General features: G+C 43.5%; 1 long non-coding RNA gene across 1 annotated transcript; it reads left to right on the plus strand.

Annotated features, from left to right (window-relative positions):
• The first annotated feature begins 449 nt into the window (after nucleotides 1-449).
• On the plus strand, nucleotides 450-19,801 carry LOC122459410. The gene is made up of 4 exons (XR_006280096.1): nucleotides 450-591; nucleotides 4,652-4,655; nucleotides 12,716-12,720; nucleotides 19,789-19,801. It is a non-coding gene; the product is annotated as an uncharacterized LOC122459410 (long non-coding RNA).
• The last annotated feature ends 543 nt before the right edge of the window (nucleotides 19,802-20,344 follow it).

The following is a 20,344-nucleotide window of genomic DNA, read 5'->3' on the forward strand; positions in this document are numbered from 1 at the left end:
TTGGCCGTTTTTCTGAACCCACAGCCTAGGTCAACTCCTCCTGTGTCTGACCAGGAGTTGGGAGGATTTGGGGGGAACCCAGGACCGCCCTCAACTCCGGGTTCCAGCCCAGGGCCCTGTGGAATGCAGCTGTCTAGAGTGCCTCCTGGAACAGCTGTGCGACAGCTACAACTCCCTGGGCTACTTCCCCATGGCCTCCTCCCAACACCTTCTTTATCCTCACCAGAGGACCTTCCTCCTGGTGTCTGATAATGCTTGTACACCTCAGTCCTCCAACAGTCCGCAATCTCACTCTCGGCTCCTAGTGCCTCTTGCTCCCAGCTCCTCACACGCACACCACAAACTGAAGTGAGCTCCTTTTTAAAACCCAGGTGCCCTGATTAGCCTGCCTTAATTGATTCTAGCAGCTTCTTGATTGGCTGCAGGTGTTCTAATCAGCCTCTCTGTCTTAATTGTCTCCAGAAGGTTTCTGATTGTTCTGGAACCTTCCCTGTTACCTTACCCAGGGAAAAGGGACCTACTTAGCCTGAGGCTTATATATCTGCCTTCTATTACTCTCCTATAGCCATCTGGCGCGACCCTGTCACACTGGTTAATCCAACTTTCTGGAAGCATAAAGCATCCTTAGTGGCAGAAAACAGCCTCAGGGGGTCAGGATATGTGGTGTTATTGTGCAGCAAAGCTAAGCACTGGGGTTCCATAAAAGGTGTTCCACTTAGTTTGCAGGGATGAAGCATACACAGAGGCAAAAATGTGGAGACTTAGTTTACTGCACCATGCAGAGCGTGTAATTTCGAGAAAACCTCATGTTGCGAGATTTGCCAGCCCTTTAACAGTTTATTCATACTCTAAAAAAAGCAAACATAAGAAAACATTAATAGATATAGTCATGCACAGTGTGCAGGGCTTATCTGGCTTTGAACATCTGATTGCAGCGCAGCCTCATTTATCCAAAGAGACAAGACGTGTCAGCAACATCAACAGCATTCAGATAAAAAGGGCTTAGGACAATCAGGGGAGTTAATGGGTAAGTGCTTCATTCAAGGGGACCAAACATGATTTGGATATAAAAATGTTTTGGTTAAAGAAGGGTTGGATTATGGGTAAAGAGGGTGTTATAAAAGTTTCTTAGAGCAAAACTCCAAAATATTATGATTTAAAAAAATGATATACCTGTACTCATTTTTTAAAAGTGTCTGATTATAATAAAAATAGTTGATACATATACAGGAAGTTGCTTCTCTGACAGGAATTGATTTTGGCTGAGTCTTGGACATGAGGCAGCATGTCCTAGTGGATAGGTCACAAGACAGGGAATTAGGAGACTGTGTTCTCTTCCTGATTATGTCACTGACCTGCTGTGTGACTGTGGAAATATATATGTGCCTCAGTTTCCCTGTCCATAAAATGGGATCAATGATACTTCCTTTGATAAAGCACTTGGAAATATATGATTGAAAACAGTATACAACAGTAAATATTAACATTGGCAAAATTATTAGCTGGAAGAAGACTTCACACTAGGTGGGACCCTCACACTGCACCCTCTAAAAAGATGTTGCATGGGCTGCACACCCTGGGAGCTGCAAGAAGCACATTATTTCCAAGAGCTCCCAGGGAGCGCAGGAAATGCACTATCCTTTCAGTGTGTGCTTCCCACCTAGCCCAATAGTTAGGGCCCTAACAAATTCATGGCCATGAAAAACACCTCATGGACTGTGAAATCTGCTCTTTTGTGTGCTTTTATCCTTTTTATCCTATACTAATTTCATGGGGGAGACCAGAGTTTCTCAAATTGGGGGTCCTGACCCAAAAGGGAGTTGCGGGGGTTCACAAGGTTATTTTAGGGGGGATTGTGATATTGCCACCCTTGCTTCTGTGCTGCCTTTAGAGCTGGTTGGCTGGGGAGCAGTGGCTGTTGGCCAGGTGCCCAGCTCTGAAGGCAGCACCCCACCAGCAGCAGCGCAGAACTAAGGGTGGCAATTCCATACCATGCCATCCTTACTTCTGTGCTGCTGCTGGTGGTGGCTCTGCCTTCAGAGCTAGGCTCCCAGCCAGCAGCCATCACTCTCCAGCTGTCCAGCTCTGAAGGCAACACAGCAAGCAGCAGTGCAGAAGTATGGTTAGCAGTACCACAACCCCTCTATAGTAACCATGCGACTCCCCACAACTCCGTTTTGGGTCAGGACCCCTACAATTACAAGACCATGAAGTTTCAGATTTAAAGAGCTGAAATCATGAGATTTACAATTTTTAAAATCCGATGACCAGGAAATTGACCAAAATGGACCATGAATTTGGTAGGACCCTACCAATAAGGCAGGAAACCCAACTCTGCCTCTAATTCCAGATGGCACCTTAATGGCTCTCCCAAGCCTGTGGGGCATTCATGCACTGTGTTGTGCAAGACGAAGGCTGGTACCGGTGCCCTCGCAATGTTGGTTTTTGCACCTGCTGTGGGTGCACTCTTGAGTCTCTGCTCCCTCGTCCATGTTCCACAAGCGCACACAGGGTTGGTCCCACACTCCCAGATTTTTGCACAACATGCTGAGGAAATGACCTATATGTCACCTTTGTACAACAGTCCTGCCCGCTGTGTCTCAAGTAGCCTCTCTCTCTGGCCAGAAGTGATGTGAGCACTCCGAAAATACACCATAATCTAAACTGAGCAAACGCCTTTTGTTCCAGCTTCAAGCACGAAAATCTACTTCAACGTAGAAGTGAATCCCTCCTTTTCTGACCTACCTCTCATTATTGATGTTATAATTGCTAACCTCAATAATGTGGATGTCTTAAAACTCCAGGGCATGGGAATGTGTTTTATGAGCCAACTCACACCTTCTGCAGGAGAAAACTGTGCAAGGGCCAGAAAACGCCATGTGTTTCAGCTTGTGGAGTTTCTATAAATCATCCTGCCATGCAGTGGGGTAGGGTCCATAGTGATGGGTGTGTGTTGCGAGGGGGGGCATGACCCTCCCAAATAATGGAAGTCTACGGATCAACAGCAAAATCCTTTAGCTCTACATATGTATGCAGAAGGCCAAGGAATTAATAGGGTATCCTAGTGCATCTGCACTTCTCTCCAGGGTTCCTGTCTCCCATGGCAGCTCTCCTGGGAAACTTGCTCCCACTCCATAGCTGGGCCAACACTTGCCTTTCAAAGCAGGCTTGATTTTGTGGAATGGGATTCTGCATAAGAGAATTCTGATAGGGAAATCCAGATGAGTCTGGAGGGGGCTCATAGACTCATAGATATTAAGGTCAGAAGGGACCATTGTGATCATCTAGTCTGACCTCCTGCACAACGCAGGCCACAGAATCTCACCCACCCACTCCTGCTGATGCTCTGGAGAACAGGCCTCCTGTTGGCCAACTCTCTCAGGGTCTCTGAAGAGCCTCAATTGTCCCAAGTTTGATCTAAATGTTTCTGTAGAGTTGGAGGGAAGGGGGAGGATTCTCCACTGGCTTGTTCCTTCTCCCACTGATACAATGTAAGACTTTTTATGCTGTTTTCCTCACCACCATACTTCTAAAGGGAGTGCATGAGGTGGCCCTCAGTTTGTAAAGTGCTGTGGGCATTCACAGTGCGCTGCAAGAGATTTCTAATAAACAACAACTAGTTGAGATAAGGATGATGTCAGGGGCAGGACTGAGGCTGCCATGGTATGTGGTATAAAGGTAAATAAAAAAATCCCCAAACCGAACCAAAATAAATTAGCAAAATACAAAACACACAAAAATAAAAATAAATAAAACCTGCACACTGAAATCTGTGAATTTGAGTTGATTGAGCTTCATTTCTAAATTGTCACTAGGTGGCAGTATTTCAGAAATTAACTGCACTGCTATGAGACAGCAATCCTATTACACAGTCATATTCCTAAGGGGTAAAGGTCGTGAGTGATATTATTCCATAAAGGGTCAGCAGCTTCAGAGATTTAAGGTAGACAGTACAAAGGACCATGAACCACTTTTGCAAGATCAGTTTTTCAAGTAAAGGCATGTAAAATCTGCAGGCGCCTGTCTGTCTTTGTGGGTTGCTTAAGAGACCTCTTTACAGGAACTGTCTTTAAGCGTTGCAGGAACTGATTTTGTATTGCTTTTTGAAATGGTATTGTCCTGTTCGGAAGTAATTTAGGTCTTGTTTGCACAGGAAAGGTTTTTTTTTTAGTATAATCCAATGTATGAATTTAAACAACTATAGTTATTCCAGTATAACTCCCTGTGTGGAAGCTTTTATTACTTTGAGTACCTTTTCCAGTTTAGCTTATGCCACTTGGGAAGATGTTTAAACTAAATCAAACAAAGCCATTCTTATATGTGAATAAGTGTCCACATGGGGGGGGTCATACCAGTATAACTATCGGTATAATGGGTACATCTTCCTCATGTAGACAAGACCTTAGGGACAAATGATAACATAGATTTCTAATTCAGAGCATGGGGAATGGAATAGGAAGGGCATACAGCAGGGAAAGACTCAGTAGGAGAAATTGCCCCATTGAATATTTGCTGATTGTCAGACGGAATATCCCTAGAAAGAAAATTTGTGATTTCCTCTCCTGCTCCTTCCTCTGTCTCTCTCACACACATATACCCTCTCTCTCTCCCTCACTCTCTCTCCTCTAGTTTGAAAATGAAATGTAGTTAGTCCTGTAGCTCAAGTAGTTGAAATCTGTGCTGAAGATTCAGGGTTCAAACCTGGTAACAATGCCTTGTCGGGGGTTTGTTACAATTGTACGTAATGAATGGGCCATGTGAAACTTTTGACCTCTGATATTTAGATGCCTTTAAAACTACCACTGGTCCCCATCATTCTGCATTTAAAACACTACATTTCTGCCAGCGATGTAGACTTCCCAAAGCAACTACTGTCAGAGCAAAAGTAATGAGATAGATAATGGTGAAATTCTTCCCCAGGAACCTCAAATTAACCAATATGGAATCTACTCACTGCTGCAAAATTTCAAGTCTCTGGTTCAATCTGATTAGGTCTATAACCACAATTGCTAACCAAGTCTCATTGCCTGAGCAGGCCACTCAGGTTGTTAATCAGGACTGCCGGATTTGGGCGCGGCTGATCCTATACTATTAAAGATGATGTCATTCTTTACTGAAATATCTGTTTTCCCCATGGCAAAGAAGGATTTGCCATCCCTGATCAGACCATTGGGCCATCAAATTTGGTATTCTGCCTCCAGCAATGGACAATATCCAGTGCTGCTGAGGGAAACCAAGTCCCTACCCTATAATTCAAGTAATTATGCTATGCTGTACATTAACAAAAAATTCCTTCTGGTCTCCTGCAGGTGATCAATTTATGTCCTAACGAATGAGAATTGATTACCCTTATTGTGACTTACATAACTTTCAATTTTAATGACCAGAATGTATCCCATTTCGTTTTTTCCAAATCCATCCAAAATTTGGGTACCTGATTTACCATTGTGCTACCCCAGTTTTACAACAATGTAACTCCATGGATATTACTGGAATTTCAGTAAGAGTTTCTATAATGCTTTATCAAATTTCTGTCAGAAGATCAGATTAGAAAGGATTTTCTAATTAAAGTACGTTCAAGACACCACACTCAGGTAAAGACAAGACACACTAGATCAGTGCATAGAGTAATATTTAATGACACAATGTATGATGCTATATACACTAAAAATGCAACCAAGCATACAAATAACTTCATGCTGCTTCTCATGTATGTAGCTTGCTACATCTCCTTGTGCTATGATCCTGTCAGCTCTACTAAGTGAAGTAGGGTTAGTCTGGATCAGTACTTAAATGGAAGATCTGCAGTAAACGCTGCATGAAGTTGTATTGATTATCTTGTAGGTGGTACTTTTCTCTCTGAAACAGTCTCCCAGATTGTTAAGGGCTATTTTGCTGTTGGAATCGCATCAATCTGAGATCTTCCCCATCTGATCATTAAAGAGCCGATGACATTTTTGGTAAAACTAGGGATATTACCCCTGGAGTCATAACTAAATGCCAGCCTGAGTAACTACATTCTGCCTGCTAAAAGTTTGCCAAATCAATGGGAAGTGATTCTACATATCCTGGCCCTAAGCTCTTGTGTGGTGTTTCTGTTGCTGTCAAATAGCTACCACATTTCATGGCCCTAGTGGCTGCCTATCAATGCTGAGTGTTGTGCTTTCTGTGGCTCATATGTACTTGTTTCCCTGGTAATTGTAAAGTGCTTTGGGATAAAAGACACTATGAGCCAAACCCTGTCGTTCTTCGTCAGGCAAAACACCCGATTGCCTGATTTCTCATTTATTCCAAGGGCCTTGGGTATGTCTACACTGCAGTAAAACACCCGCGGCTGGCCCGGGTTAGCTGATTTGGGCTTGCAGGGCTTGGGGTGAGGGGCTATAAAAGCGCAGTGTAGATGTTCAAACTCTGGCTGGAGCTTGGACTCTGAGCCCCTGTGAGGGAGAGGATACCAGAGCCTGGCCTCCAACGTTAGCCCAAACATCTACACTACAATTTTATAGCCCCACAGCCAGAGCCCCACAAGCCCAAGTCTGCTGATCTGGGCCAGCCATGAGTGGTTTATTGTAGTGTAGACATACCCTTACAATGCTCTGGCAGTATAAACAGGCCTTAAATGTTTACACTCACTTTAAAGGCCCCTTTAGACTACCAAAAAGGATGTTAGTGTAAATAAGAATCTGGCCTCTGGGAGTTTTGCCTGGGTAAGAGTATCAGGATTTGGCCCTCTGTACATATAAGCTCACACTCATTATGTTCTTCTTCCAAGACAGAAAAGAAATGCCCTACTTATGAAAACTCCCTAACATGTATTATAAGTAGACTAACAGCAAGTGCTGTACACAGACAGCAAGAGAAATATATAGTACTTTATATAACTCAGTAAAAATGGACTGCCCGGGCAAAGGAGATGTGTTTTTTTGCAGTACGCACAGCAGCAAATGACTAAACAGGAGAGTAGCAAATGCAAGTGACATTTCAAGGTGAAATCCTTTAGGGAAACAAGATAGTAAAAATGAATGCTCCAGTATCCTGTGAATGTAGCTGGCTGATAAAAATATTCGCTCGTGAGTAATGCAATCATTCTAAAAAAAAGGATTAGTCCTTGGAAAGGAGGGGGAGGGTTAGAAAGCTCAGGTGAAGGTAAGATAAAGAACAGCATCATTTAGGCATCTGTAGTTGTCACTATGTCTCCAGGGACAGCATTTCCTGCATTCTTAGTACGATTTACTGAGACTACATAGGCATTGGTTTCAGAGTAGCAGCCGTGTTAGTCTGTATTCGCAAAAAGAAAAGGAGTACTTGTGGCACCTTAGAGACTAACAAATTTATTAGAGCATAAGCTTTCGTGAGCTATGAAGTGAGCTGTAGCTCACGAAAGCTTATGCTCTAATAAATTTGTTAGTCTCTAAGGTGCCACAAGTACTCCTTTTCTTTTTACATAGGCATTAATCATATGTCACTGGGCAATGTGGCATACTACCCAGCAAATGATACAATAGAATATAGTGGGAAGGAACCAGACTTTTTTATAATCATAAATGCCCAGGTCAGGCCTGATTCTGATCTCACACTGGTTTTACGTTGGTATAACTCCATTAACTACCATGGGCTTACTCCTGATTTACACCATGAGGCCTTGGAATGGACTGGAAGAGTGAATATGCAGTCTTAATACTAAGGAAGGGTGAAAGATTTGCACAGAATCCTGAATACACCTGAAATCAGAGTGGGGTTCAGATTCTTTTGCTATCTACAAACCTCAGCTCAGATTTGGGAAAGGAATCTGCCACCCCCCCGTCTCAGGGCTCAGAGACTGTCTGTATTTCCTTCGATGTCTTTAGGGGAGCCATCTGCAGTGGCCACCTCCTGTATCTGGGTTTCTGTGCCCCAAGGCATTTAGGAAGTGATGGGTGGCTGCTTTGGGGTAAGATCATTGCCAGGTAAGAATCATTCCCCCGCCCAATCCTAAAGGGTTTATGCCTGAGGGCAGGATGTGCTTTCCCCATCCCCCAGTAGGGCAGCGGGAGAAGGGAAACTCCCTCTCCCACTTCTAGCCTCAGGCTTTAATATGCTTACAACACCAGACACCGCATAATACCTAGGATGGTAGCTAAGGAGCCCTGAGCCATCCTTAGTGACTGCATACTAGGGAAGACAAGCAACATAAATTGCAGCTACATACTTTTTTCTACAGCTTCACCATTTAGATCCTTGCAAAGCAATTGTGCAGCTCAGGGCTGATGGAAAACAAGGATTTCTTTCAGTTTTATAAATGGGAGGGGGCAGGGGAACGTCTACATTCCCAGCTATCTGAGGCTGCCTAATCATCCTAAAGCTATAGATTGCTTGATGCTTTCAGCCTGTAACTCCTGAGTAGTTCATTGGCATCGTTTTTTCTGGACAGACAATTGTCAGCACTATAAAATAGGCTGGCCAAACAGGGGGCTACTTCAAAAGGCAGCGGTTGAAGGGTATTGACAGTGATGCTGGTGCAGTGCATCTGCTCCCAGCATATAAACTCCATGGTCTGCTTCCCCTCCCACGTATGCTTGTTTTACACTGGTGTCACTCCATTGACTTCAATGGAGTTACTCTTTCTTTATACCAGTATCAAAAGCAGGCAAATCAGGACCTCTGTTTTTGTAGTGTGCCCCCTGTCCTGAATTTTCCAGAGAAATCCTGTGAAGTCATTGTTTGCTAACACATTACTAATTGCTGGTTGGCAAGACAAAGTACAGTTAGTGTTCTTTTCCGAGTGCAATGTGCAGAGTCCTCTGCAATTACCTGGGACGTCTAACTCCCTTAATCAGGCAAAAAATATTTTCTTTCTAATAGTGTGCTGTGATGGTTAGTGTCACCGAGGCAAGACTTAAGGCAGCAGCGGGGTGTTGACCTTTAGCCCAGAAAGCTATCACTGAGCGCTATGCATAATGCCAAGAGAAAGAGTTTGGGCCATTCTAATCACTGTGAGAATAAAAGAAATACATTTTGCACTAGAGACATGCATTTAAGGTGATATGGGAGAGGAGAGAAAGCTGGAATAGGTAGCCACTCATGAGCAGCAATCCCAAGCACTGAGGAAACCTTTTTATTGCATCCATCATCCAGTAAAAGATATTACCTCACTCACCTTGTCTCTCTAATATCTGATGTATCCACATTTCGGCTCTGAGCCTGAAAAGACATATGCATGTGCCAACTTTACACACTCTGGGCTTGGTTTGCGGAAGTGCTGAGCACTCACAACTCCAGTTAACTTCAAGAAGAGCAGCAGGTTCTCAGCAGCTCAGAAAATCAAGCCATATGAGTAGTTGCATTGAAATGAATGGGAATACTCACAGTGCATAAAGTTAAGCATGCTGCATAAATCATTGCAGGATTGGAGCCTTATATAGCACTGATCACCATATTTAGGCGCTGTAGTTTTAGCTACTTGTAACTGTTGACCCTGCAGCCACAATATTCACTGGTGCCAAAGTTGGATCAGTAAAGTCTCTGAACCAAAGTGCAGCAAAAAGAATGATGACATCACAAGTGATCTTTGTGCTGTTGATATCAGATTTAGCAACAACCCACAGCATGCTCAGAGAAGGGAGAGTCTCACAGTCCCACAAAAATAGTAGGTATTAGCTTGATTTTGAAACAATATTTGTGTGAATCTCATATAAAGTTTAACACATATGCAGTGCTGGGGAGGAGCTGGTGGTCCTGGTACATGTAGGTACCAGTGACATAGGGAAAGGTAGGAGAGAGGTCCTGGAGGCTAAATTTAGGTTGTTAGGTAAGAGATTGAAGTCCAAGACCTCCATGGTCTGAAATGCTTCCAGTTCCATGCACAGGGCCAGTTAGACAAGTAGAACTGCAGGGTCTCAATGCATGGATGAGACGATGGTGTAAGGAGGAAGGTTTTAGATTTATTAGGAACTGGGGAACCTTTTGGGGAAGGGAGAGGCTACAGAGGAAGGATGGGCTCCACCTAAAGCAAAATGGAACAGGCCTGCTGGCATGCAAAATTAAAAAGTTTGTAGAGGATTTTTAAACTGAGGGCTGGGGGAAGCCAACAGATGCAGAGGATCACACTGTTTGAGGGGAGGCTCTTTTAATGGGGATTTTCTATATCCTAGTAAGGTTGCAAGAATGGAAGATGATAAAGTACAGGTAGAAATTGAAGAGAAACAGTCAAATGAAAAAGAATCCCACCAATTACATCACATAATGGCAGACAGCTAAAAAGAAACAATTTTTATAAGTGCTTGTAGACAAATACTAGAAGACTAAACACTAAGATGGGTGAACTTGAGTGCCTGGTATTAAATGATGACATTGATATAATAGGCATCACAGAAACTTGGTGGAACAATGATAACCAATGGGACATGGTAACATGATCATACAAAATATATAGGAATGACAGAGTAGGTCGGGCTGGTGAGGGCACTCTGTGTAAAAAAAAAACAGACTCAAACATAGTAAAAATTTTAAAGACTCAAACTGTACCATAGACTCTATGGGTAGCAATTCTGTGCATGAATAATAAGAATATAACAGGAGGGATATATTACCAACCGCCTGTCCAGGATGGTGATGGTGACTGTGACATGCTTCAGGAGATTAGGGAGACTATAAAAATAGAAATCTCAGTAATAATGGTGGATTTTAATTATCCCCATATTGACTGGATACATATCACCTCAGGATGGGATGCAGAGACAAAGTTTCTTGACACCATAAATGACTACTTCTTGGAGCAATTAGTCCTGGAACCCATAAGAGGAGAGGCAATTCTTGATTTAGCTCTAAGTGGAGCACAGGATCTGGTCCAAGAGGTGAATATAGTTGAACTGCTTGGTAATAACAACCATAATATAATTAAATTTAACATCCTGTGGAAGGGGACACCAAAGAAGCCCATCACAGCAGCATTTAACTTCAGAAAGAGGAACTACACAATGAGGGAGCTAGTTTAACAGAAATTAAAAGGTACAGTCACAAAAGTGAAATGCCTGCAAGCTGCATGGAAACTTTTAAAAAACACCATAATAGAGGCTCAAATTAAATGTATACCACAAATTAAAAAACATAGTAAAAGGACAAAAAAGTGCTACCATGTCTACACAACTAAGTAAAAATAGTGGTTAGAGGCAAAAAGGCATCTGGTAAAAATTGGAAGTTAAATCCCACTGAGGAAAATAGAAAGGAGCATAAACTCTGGCAAATCAAATGTAAAAGTATAATTAGGAAGGTCAAACAAGAATTTGAAGAACAACTAGCCAAATACTTAAAAATTAACAGCAACATTATTTTAAAGTACATCAGAAGCAAGAAGCCTGCCAGGAAATCAGTGGGGCCACTGGGCAATTAAGGTGGTAAAGGAGCACTCAAGGGAGAAAAGGCTATTGTGGAGAAGCTAAATGAATTCTTTGCATCAGTCTTCACTGTAGAGGATATGAGGGAGATGCCCACACTTGAGCCATTCTTTTTAGGTGACAAATCTAAGGAACTGTCCCAGATTGAGGTGTCAATAGAGGAGATTTTGGAACAAATTGATAAATTAAACAATAATAAATCACCTGAGTTGCCCCTGAGTTGTGGGGTCTGTGTACCCCAGATTTTGATCAAGCTAAGTGCAACCATATTTTGTGCATTCAGCCACCATTAATTAATAAAATAGAACACCACATAGTTAAGAGTTAATTTGAACAAACAGGGCTTCTAGAGGCAAGATCAGATGCTAGCTGTATTTGCAGTTTCTTATAATCAGAATAGGAGGAGGGGAGAAAAAGAGTCAACAAATTGAGACTGAAAGAAAATAAGTGGATGAAAACTTTGAATTCCAGTGCCTTTGATATGGAAGCTTATTATGACTAAGATTGTTAGGAACGTTTGTTGATAAGTTGTTTATTGAAGTTAGGAGAAGTGATGATCCAGTAGGGATCAGTATGATCTAGGAGTTTTGTAAAAGTTAGTTATAAAAAGACTAGATAATAGAGTGTACTTTGGAGCAGTTCTCTGAAGCTATCCTGAGAAATTTTTTCCAGACACCAGACTCCCCGGTGGGAAGCAACCAGCTATTGCTGACTTGCTGCAAATTACTCAATACCATCTCAGATTCTAGGTAATTTGGGATGGTCTAAACCTATTGCTTATGTCTGTGTGTGCTTAAATCTAATAAATTGTAGTTTTAGATAAGAGCACGTTTACTTGTATTCATCTTTCATCAGACAGAATTGCTGTGTTCCCATTGATTTATTCCTGACACCACCTGGAATGAAACAATTATGTTACCACCGCTTTGGGTTCTGAAAACCCTGGGTAACAGTCTTCATCCAAAAGTTCTGAAGGACTGAGGTGTTGTGAATGGTGACTGAGGAACTGTAGGGAGGAGAGAGTTTGGGGGAAAAGATCAACAACTCGATTTTGGCCAGGTTGAGTTTCAGTTGATGACTTGACATCCACAAAGAGATGGCAGATGGCAGAGAGAGAGGCTGAGGTGTTGGATGGGCTGATTGACTGTAATTTACTGCAAGCTAGTAGATCAACAGCTTCACAGATCCAGAAGCATTATCAGAAAAGTGAGAAGACAGACATACTATGGGCCTCTTCCTATTCCCATTGAGGTCAAAGGCAAAACTCCCATTGAACTCTGGAAACAGGGACAAGTCCTAACTCAAGGGTCTGCAAGAATATTTCAACACATGAGAAAAAACAGTTCCTGTTTTAAAAAGAATTAAGGGTCATGGCTGGAGCACTTGCCTCCCTTCTCCACTTCCTCCCACAAGTCCCATCTGCTGAAATGAATGCACTGGGAGTTCATATTATAGAGCCACTCCTCGCTGATTAAGTGCAGTGTGCTAGCTGGTATCAGGCAGTGGGAATCACTGCTTGCCTGATGACTTCAGTATACAGGAGAAAGAGCTGGGCTGAGTGTGAGAGGAAACAGCAGCAAATGTGGCCTGAATGCTAAGTCAGAGCAATGAACATGCAGTTGCTCTGATGCAGACACTTTCACTGCCCTGGGCAAAATGGAAAAGGGATACCTCTTCCCATCCAGTGATGGAATCAAGAGTCACTAAACATTCTGCTGCCCTACGCCCTGCGTGGTGGAAATGGCTCTGAATGCACATTACTTTTGACTGCAGAGACAGTATTGTCTTTTCTGTTTTTAATCGGAGAAACAAAGGAAATGACTGCATGGTCTAATGTCTGAAATAATAGCCCCTAACACATCAGGCATACGCAGTTATTGCAGCAATGACTTGAATGCATTTATTTTCTTGCTAATACCTTTCCATTTATAACAATATTTGACTTAATGATAAACCAGGAGCCCCCCTTGTCCACTAGGTCTTTTCAAGCAATCAAACTAAAAAAGAACCCCTTCCTTACAGTTTTCCAAGAGTTTTGCACGTTATATTTCCTTTTTTAAAAAAATACATTTTCAATTGGTTTCTCCAAGAAATAACAGCATTAGAGACAGCTGGAAAAATTCTAACCCCGATGCACCCATGCCTTGATTTTGCTGAACATGCAAGTGCACAGTATAACCCTGTCCAGTGTTACCAGTAGGAAGAATACAACTTCATCTCAAACACAATAACAGAACATCGGAGTGGGCAAATCAACTTTAGGGCTTGTCTACACATACAGTGCTGCAGCAGTGCAACTGCATCAATGCCGCTGTACTGCTTAGTGAAGATGCTACCTATGCTGCGCTGGGATAGGTAGGTGTCAAATATAAAGGGAAGGGTAAACACCTTTAAAATCCCTCCTGGCCAGAGGAAAAACCCTTTCACCTGTAAAGGGTTAAGAAGCTAGGATAACCGTGCTGGCACCTGACCAAAATGACCAATGAGAAGACAAGATACTTTCAAAAGCTGGAGGGAGGGAGAAACAAAGCCTCTCTCTCTGTCTGTCTCTGTGATGCTTTTGCTGGGAACAGAACAGGAATGGAGTCTTAGAATTTAGTAAGTAATCTAGCTAGATATGCGTTAGATTCTGTTTCTTTAAATGGCTGAGAAAATAAGCTGTGCTGAATGGAATGTAGATTCCTGTTTTTGTGTCTTTTTGTAACTTAAGGTTTTGCCTAGAGGGATTCTCTATGTTTTGAATCTGATTATCCTGTAAGGTATTTACCATCCTGATTACAGAGGTGATTCTTTTACTTTTTCTTCAATTAAAATTCTTCTTTTAAGAACCTGATTGCTTTTTCATTGTTCTTAAGATCCAATGGTTTGGGTCTGTGGTCACCTATGCAAATTGGTGAGGATTTTATAAAGCCTTCCCCAGGAAAGGGGGTGTAGGGTTTGGGAGGATTTTGGGGGGGAAAGACGTTTCCAAGCGGGCTCTTTCCCTGTTATATATTTGTTAGATGCTCGGTGGTGGTAGCTATAAAGTCCAGGGGCAAAAGGTAAAATAGTTTGTACCTTGGGGAAGTTTTAATCTAAGCTGGTAAAAATAAGCTTAGGGGGTTTTTCATGCAGGTCCCTACATCTGTACCCTAGAGTTCAGAGTGGGGAAGGAACCTTGACAGTAGGGTTACCATATTTTCGGGTTTTCCTGGACATTGCCTCTTTTTTGAGGCTCCATCTTCTGTCCTGGTAGATTTTTCAAATAACAGGCAATGTCCGAGATCTTTGCAGAGCAGACATTGCAGCTGAGAAAGAGCCCTGATTGGTCTGCTTCCTGACTGGTCCCTCCCCACAGCTGCAGGATCGTGCCCACCCAGGCCCCAACTCCCAGCTCTGGAGAGGGGGTCCCAGAGGGAGGTACTGACTGACTGCTGTGGCTGCATTCTGGGATTGCATCAGCCACCCTGCCACTGTGACAGGGAGTGACCTGTCCCCCCACCTCCAGTGAGTACCCCCACTGCCGGTACCCCCTCCAACTTCCCCAACTGTACCTTCTCCAGCTCTCCCTCCCCCTGCCTCCTCCCTGCAGCTCCCTCTCCGCCCTTCCATCAGTATCCTCTTTTTGGGAATCTGACATATGGTAACCCTAGGCATAGGTACTCCACCTCCCTGAGAGGTGATAGTTATGTTGACAGAAGAAACCCTCCCATCAACATAGCACTGTGTATAGGGAAATTTGGTGGGTATAACTATGTTTTTCAGGGGTATGGATTTTCCACACCCCTGAGCGATGCAATTATACCAACAAAAGTTCCTAGTGTAGACCAAGTTTGCTCATGTTGAAAGTGGCAATCAGTTCTCAGCTAGTTTTGTGGTAGGTTCTTGTATTCTGTACTTTTTTTTTTGGTGAGTGTCAAAGATTTTAGGGTCCTGAGAACAGAGTGTGTAGATTTCCCTCCACCTTCTCTTTTTTTGGGGGGGGGGGTCATTTCTATTAGGGAATCTGGTTAAGCTCAGGAATCTTGTGCAGTAAGGATGAAGTTCATCAGTGTGAAGAGGACCAGCACAAGGCTTAAGCAGGACTTAAAAGATGCACAAACCCTGTAATGGCCCTCTGCATAGGATGGATCTCAGAGATGATTCAGTGAGGGGACTGTAATCATTCTGAAATCCACGTGTCAGCCTCTGTCATTGTATCCTGCTTTCTCAAAAGAAATTGGTACTTTTACATTCATTCATCCTGACTGGGTGATGGTGGATGTTATAGACTTTCACATTGTGACTACTGTGTGTTAACAGCATGATATTTACAAATATCTTGATATTATTACCACTTAGCGTTTGCACTTTTCACACGGGCTTTTCTGTGTATTGCTACCAAACAGCATGATATTTACCAATCTGCTCTGATACAGCGGCCACTATTATCAGCTCTGCATTTGCCATCCTGCAGAGCAGGTTTCCTTCTATTCTCAGTACAGGAATATCCAGCACCATAGTTATTGCTAGTATCTTGGTCAGTTGAGGTTTTAAGGTGCCCACTGTATATCTTCAAGTCTTCAGCTTATTACTCATGTATGTATATGTAAGGAGATTGTGGTTCTCTCCCCACCTGTCAAGGAGGGAGACCACACACCCTCACTATGACGCTCCTAGAGTGACTCTGTTCAGGGGGAATTAGCCAACAGTTAATAGGCCCTAGCCTTCAGTCCAGGCTGGGTATCAATTGGGTGTGGTAGCCCTGACACTCAGCCAGAGCGGGGCAGCACACAGTCAATGGGTCTGGCCCGCAGTCGGGCCGGGTGGCGGCAAGTCTGTAGACCAGAGCCTTCAATCAGGATGGGGCCATACTCACTTAATGGCTCTAGCTTGCAGTCAGGCCCACAGGAGTAAATCTATATGCCTAGGGCCCTCACTTAGGGCGTGACAGCAATCAGGTAAAGGAGCTCTGGCCCGTTGTCAGGCAGAGCAGCCCAGCAGTCTAGGAGGTATTAGTTCTCTGATGGGACAGCCAGCTAAACCATCTGGTGTCCTAGATCAAGCAGGTGTTATACCAATAAAATAAAAGCCAGCAAGATCTTATTAAAGGGGAAAAGGCAAAATGCCACATTTGTTGTGAATACAGAAAGAATCATAGTAAGCAGTTATAGCTATAACATTCCATTCAATTTCAAATTTATTCACACATTCATTCTCACACACACACACACACACACACAGGTTCTGCAAGGTTGTTTCCACTTGACGGCTTCTTCAGCCCATGGCCACTGGATTCTTAGGCTGGCACCTCCCTGATCATTCACCAAGCATCCATCCACATACATCCTCTAGCTCTATTTTAATCACAATTGTTAACAAAGCAAGATAAATACAACAAAAGGATAGGGAGTCTGTGCTGCTTCTGTTGTCACAAAGTATTGCGTCAAGTCTCTCTCTTAGGATGCACTAACACAATTAGCAGCTTGCAAGTTTCACACAGAGGGAGAGAAACAGTAAAACCAAGAGACCTCTTAATTTGTAAATTTAATTTAAACTATGGGGAATCAAACTCATTTGTGATTTTAATACAGAACTTCTTTAATATGATTCACCATAACACAGGCATCAGACCAATGCAGGCCTCCTGGTATAAAGGTAGGGAGGCTACCATCCCTGACAGTGGGGTGCTAGGGGGTAGAGGGACACAGCCCCCCCCCACTCCACTGCATCCCAGCCCAGGGCCCTAACAGTGCCACACGGAGTGGTCTGTCAGTGGGGAAAGCCAGTTGCAACACTCTAGCCAGCTTGCAGTCAGTAACACAGCCAAGCCTGTGTTAAACTGGGAGGAGTGGTAGATACGCTGGAGGGGAGGGATAGGATACAGAAGGACCTAGACAAATTGGAGGATTGGGCCAAAAGAAATCTAATGAGGTTCAATAAGGATAAATGCAGGGTCCTGCACTTAGGATGGAAGAATCCAATGCACCGCTACAGACTAGGGACCGAATGGCTCGGCAGCAGTTCTGCGGAAAAGGACCTAGGGGTGACAGTGGACGAGAAGCTGGATATGAGTCAGCAGTGTGCCCTTGTTGCCAAGAAGGCCAATGGCATTTTGGGATGTATAAGTAGGGGCATAGCGAGCAGATCGAGGGACGTGATCGTTCCCCTCTATTCGACACTGGTGAGGCCTCATCTGGAGTACTGTGTCCAGTTTTGGGCCCCACACTACAGGAAGGATGTGGATAAATTGGAAAGAGTACAACGAAGGGCAACAAAAATGATTAGGGGTCTAGAGCACATGACTTATGAGGAGAGGCTGAGGGAGCTGGGATTGTTTAGTCTGCAGAAGAGAAGAATGAGGGGGGATTTGATAGCTGCTTTCAACTACCTGAAAGGGGGTTTCAAAGAGGATGGCTCTAGACTGTTCTCAATAGTAGCAGATGACAGAACGAGGAGTAATGGTCTCAAGTTGCAATGGGGGAGGTTTAGATTGGATATTAGGAAAAACTTTTTCACTAAGAGGGTGGTGAAACACTGGAATGCGTTACCTAGGGAGGTGGTAGAATCTCCTTCCTTAGAGGTTTTTAAGGTCAGGCTTGACGGAGCCCTGGCTGGGATGATTTAACTGGGACTTGGTCCTGCTTTGAGCAGGGGGTTGGACTAGATGACCTTCTGGGGTCCCTTCCAACCCTGAGATTCTATGATTCTATGATTCTAAGCCCTATTTGGCTTCCCTAGGCTCCTTCCTACACTCCCAGTCAGGGGATACCTGGATTCCGGGGTTGTGAATGGCCTCGCTGGGGTAAACGGCGAGTGGCAGCCCCACCCTCAGTGTCCCTGGTATCTGGCAGTCCCTCTGATACTGTAGCAGCCTCTGTCGGGTCAAGGCTCTAGCAGAGGGGGAAGGAGGCAACATCCTGCTCCCCTAGCAGCTCTGCCCCAACTGAGCTAGAGGGCCAGCCTTTTATAGTTCCTGTCCCGCCCCTCTGCTTCCAGCAGGGTGGCCACAGGTATCTGGTTCTGCCCACCAGGGGGCAGTTGTGGTTTTCTCCCCGTCTTTCAGGGAGGGAGACCACACCCCCTTGCTACAGTATATCATGATTGACACAGTGATAAATATAGACATAGGCAGAGTGTGTATGTATGTGTGTTTATATACATATACATATATATGTTTTACACATACACACACGTGTTTAATGGAACAACCAAGACATGAATATAACAACCTAAGTAACCACATGATCATATTATTGTAATCCTTATCCTCCATTCCCTCTAGTCCCATGTTTCTATTACACATTGCATTTTGTAAAATTTTAGGCAGTAAGCTTTTCAGGGCAGGGGATCATGTTCTTTTTATCAGTATAACAAGCACTTAGCATATTTTGAGATACTGTATAAATAATACAAATAACAACTCAGACAATTTAAGATGGGATTCTCAAAGACCTTTTTTCCTAGAGTGAATTAGGTGCTGGAGAAAACAGCTACACTTGCAGCTGTGGACTGGAGATTGTAGTCAGAAAAAACATGGGTGATAGCAATGCAAACTTCCCTACACTGCCCCACCCAGACTGCGTGAGACCACTTCTAGTGACAGTTCAGATTTCAGACTCATTTAATTCTTGAGCTCTCTGCTGAGATTACTAAAAATGATGGTGATGGTGGCTTTTTCTGATGTGGACTCTTATCTTCTAGGAACTGGACAGGTAAGCAATTAATTTCACAAAGGTCATTAAACAGATTTATTTTTATTTTGAGGGATTCATGATGGTTAATTGTACAAAAATGTGGACAGTTAGAATAGGGCACCCTCTATGCAGCAGAGACAGGACTCAAGTTTAACCTCACTTGGGTCAAAATTCCATGATTCAAATAATATCAAACTGTGAACAAGTCTGTGTGTGTGTGTGTGCGTTAGTAGCAAAAGCAAGCCTCCGCGTGTGAGCACCTGTGCGAATCAGCCTGTAGGAGCGTGCCCAACTGAGTATCTTGGAAATTACATAATCAGCATATGGTCACTTAAAAAGCAACATCACTTAAAAAGCCATGTGTTCCTTTGCTAATGGCAATGTTAAGTCCACTGTATGAAAAGGCGACCGAGACAGCTCTTGAGGCATTGGGGTTACAGCTTGCACTGCTGAATCATGCCAGATGAGACAGTGTCCTCCAAATATATGACTCTTTAACCAAATGTTCCTTTTTATGCATCACCTAGCTGCTAAGCTAAGGGAAATGTATAAGTGATTTGTGAGCTCTCTCTACTTTGCCCGGTCTGTAATTAGGTTTCCGGAGCTGGCCCTGCAGTAGCGATACCCGCAGTTTCCTACAGATCCCTCCTCCTGGCATTGTTTGTTGTGTGCTCACCGCAAGACACATGAGGACCCCCTCACCCCCCCCATTCACGGCTTGATTGAAAACATTTGGTGTCAATACATTAGAGCAAAGGAAGTGGTTCTCTTCTCCCTGACCATATTCTCAAGCCACCAGGAGGGAAGAAATCCAACAAATATGGTCCAGTGAGATAATGCTTTGCTTGCATTACAGCCCCAGGCAAAGCACAAGATGAGTTATTAGGCCTGATCTACACATGCATTTTGTACTAACTATTTCAGTTGTGGGTGTGTTTGTTTTTTTTTAATCAAAATAGTTATGCTATCACAACCCTCTCGTGTGGCTGCAGTATTACCAGGACAAAGCTATTTTCTACCAATTTAGTTTATTCTCCTAAATTTATAGTAATAAAATAGTGGCTAGAGACTGGACTGGGATTAAGAAGAACTTGGTTCTGTCCCCAGCTTTGCCACTGGCCTGCTGTCTAATCTTCTAATCTAACTGGGCTCATGTTAGCCAAGAGTTTTGTCTGGCTATGCCAGAGTTTTGTTTGGGGTTGATTAAAGCTTTGGTACGGCAGAGCTCCTCAGCTCTGCTAGAACTGAGCTTCAGTCCAATGAGCTCCACAGGGCTAAAGCTTCAGACATGCAGAACTCCTAAGATCCATAGGAAGG

This window comes from Dermochelys coriacea, chromosome 3 (genome assembly GCF_009764565.3).
Source record: "Dermochelys coriacea isolate rDerCor1 chromosome 3, rDerCor1.pri.v4, whole genome shotgun sequence".
NCBI lineage: Eukaryota > Metazoa > Chordata > Testudines > Dermochelyidae > Dermochelys > Dermochelys coriacea.